The sequence below is a fragment of the Rana temporaria genome, chromosome 3 (assembly GCF_905171775.1).
Source record: "Rana temporaria chromosome 3, aRanTem1.1, whole genome shotgun sequence".
In the NCBI taxonomy this organism is placed as follows: Eukaryota; Metazoa; Chordata; class Amphibia; order Anura; family Ranidae; genus Rana; species Rana temporaria.
Window position 1 is genome coordinate 174,055,621 of NC_053491.1, and position 2,992 is coordinate 174,058,612.

The window sequence follows — 2,992 nt, forward strand, 5'->3', positions numbered from 1 at the left end:
TGCCGCTGGTGACGCGCAGGAGGCGCGTCACCAGCGGCATGTCCACGGTGTCGTACCCTGATTGGTCAGAGCTCGGCCACCTGACGCTGACGTCAGTAGTGGGCGCGCTGTTTGCACGCCAAACATGGGGGATTTGGAGGATAGGAATCACTCCAGTTGAGTCCCAATGTCTATTCACTGCTCCACTTACAACCAATTATCCCATTCAAGGAACAGCTGCTACATCGCCGGAGTGAATGGATCATCCACACCTGAGGTCCATCATCCTCAAAGTAAGTATAAAGGGAAGTCAGGGGGGGTTTTCCTGTCAGCATTCACTTTCCTCCCTTCCCCTGTTGGAGCTGGAGGTTATTTTGTCTTCTGGCCAAGTTTGGTTTCTTTGACTGGAATGGCTGTTCACCTTTATTTGAGCTGATGCACTGGGAGTGGTAAGTACACTTTAGGGAGATTGTTTCTATTTTTGGTCTCACTTTTTAGTGAAGAATCTAATACCCTCCCTGTACATATCTACCTAAATCTCTCCCCAGCCATTACACCTTCTATTGTTCTATGACTGCTGACTCCTTTGTGGAGACTTATGTTACTCCACCCCCCCATGGTTATGGAGTCCTCTGGATTGGGGGATCGTTATGGACATTAAGTACACCATCTGGTTTGGTTGCCCTGATTGCGGCTCACACACAAGCTCCATGGGGATGATCTAGGCGCTCTGTGTCTGGAAAGGGGTGAGTTCCACTTTCCTTTTACATATTGAGCTTTCCATCTCTCCCCCCTCTTCTCTACATGCTGCAAATGTCAAAAAACAAATCTTTGGTCACAGGTATATACTTTATATGTATGTTATTATATACCCTTCTTTTGTTTTAGGAAAAACTCTTGCTGCTTTCTATTCCCTGAAGAAAGATGTATTATTGAGACATCTGAAACGCGTCGGATAAATGATCACCTATACCCTTAGCCTAGTCCTGGGGTGTGTGGTGATCCTCTAGCAGTAACAATTTTCTCTATCCTGGAATCTTTCATTTTTTTAAATAATGTTGTCACTATGAAATGTTTATGCTGTAAATTAATGTATTAAAATTTATATATTTTTATGACCTAGTTGTCACAATATTTTTTTGGTTGCCCGAAAAATCTCACCTCACTTAGAGGTATTCATCTTTTTCAATTGATACAGAGATGTTGGCAACCTCATGCCTCCATACATGAGCCAAATTCTTCCAGTTCGTTACTTTGGCCAGTGGCCCATGATGCTATTAAGATGGCCCTGGCTGGGACTGGTGTCTAGCAGGAAAGTCAGTGGGAAGTTCAAATGGGTCAGTTCAGGCAACACAAAGAGACCTGGTCTGCAAACAGGCAAAGGATGAGTCCAGGCAGTGGACAGAAACCTGTGCAATAAACAAACCTGGATTACTACAGGCAGCAGACAGAGGTAACACTGCACTGGTGTGGTCATGGTCAGGAACACTGTTGTTGGCTGCACTGGCTCTGGTGACACTGTAATGTGGTGGTGATCAGGGACACTGTTTATGGATGCACAGGCTCTGGTGACACTGACACTTGTATGATTAGCAATTAGGAACATTTTTTTTGACTGTACTGGTCTGGTGACATTATCACTTTTGTGGCAGCGATCAGGAACATTATTGATGGTTTACACTGGTCTAGTGACACTGAGATGTCAGCAATTAGGAACACTGTTGATGGCTGCACTGGTCTGGTAGCACTGGGACTGGTGTGGCAGCAATCAGGAACGCTGTTGCTTGCTGCACTGGTATGGTGACACTGGGACTGGTGTGGCAGCAATCAGGAACACTTTTGCTGGCCTACACTGCTGTGGTGAAACTGGGACTGGTGTGGTGATGGTCAGGAACACTTTTGCTGTCTTACACTTGTCTGGTGAATGGGAGCAATGAGATGAGTCTTAAGTTGTTCAGGTTGGTGGGGGTCCAGTGAGGGCTTTTTAAGTATGGGAGTGATCTGCACATGTTTTAGAGGGGAGAGGAAGATTCCACAAGAGAGGGAGAGATTAAATATGTTAATGAGGGAGCATAGAATAGAATAAGAGGAAGACTGTAGTAGTTGTGAGGGAACAGGATCCAGGAGACAATTGGTTAGGTGCGCATCTGAGAAAAGTTTTGTAACCTCTTCAGTAGTAGCCAGTTCAAAAAAGGAGAATGTTGACTGTGCTGTAAGGAAAGGTACGTATTGCATCAATCTTGTTTTTGAAGTGATTGGCAATCTCTTGGGAAGTGAGTGAGTTAGTAGGTGGAGAGGGTGGGGGACAAAGCAGCGAGTTAACTTCCCTGGCGGTATGATTCTGTCTGGAATTTTGTACCAAAAGCGGTACAATTTTTTGCATGGAAATTTGGTGATATGTATTATAGGCCTGCAATTCTTAGTAATTACTTACTTAAACCTGACCAAACAAGACTCTAGTAGACATTCCAAATGTGATAAATTTGAAACACAAACTCATGAATTATAATCTAATCAATAATATAATTGTATTCAATAATGCAATGAAAAATAATGAAATTTGTCAAACAAAGAAATTCAATAAACATCCTGAGTGTGAAACAATTTGGAGCATGGAACTAGACAAAGTCCGACGTCGCTATCAGGACAATAGTATATTGTTTCTTTTATGACTTTTTTTTCCATTGCCATCTCTCTTGGAACAGCAAACGACGCACATCCTGGTAGGCGCTAACTTTCTTGCGGTTGGCGGTACGTAGTCTATAAAATTACGATCTGTCAGGCGTTCTGGGTTGACAATGTCAACAGCGCGTTGTCCGGGTCTGTTAGCAGATACTGATGGCGTCGGGTGGTTGACAAAAATCTGCTCAACCACCTTCCAGATAAAGTCTGAATGAACAAGAGGTATTTCAGTGTTTGCTTTATAAAGGATATAGGCATTCCAAAGGCATTGTTCCAGAGGATGCCTGAAAATCTTTTGTAGTATTTCTTCTGCTGTTTCCGCATCGCCGGG

The 2,992-nt window shown here is 43.6% G+C and overlaps 1 long non-coding RNA gene across 1 annotated transcript; it reads left to right on the top strand.

Moving 5' to 3' along the window:
- The first annotated feature begins 393 nt into the window (after window positions 1-393).
- On the top strand, window positions 394-908 carry LOC120930328. The gene is made up of 3 exons (XR_005747709.1): window positions 394-428; window positions 528-725; window positions 868-908. It is a non-coding gene; the product is annotated as an uncharacterized LOC120930328 (long non-coding RNA).
- The last annotated feature ends 2,084 nt before the right edge of the window (window positions 909-2,992 follow it).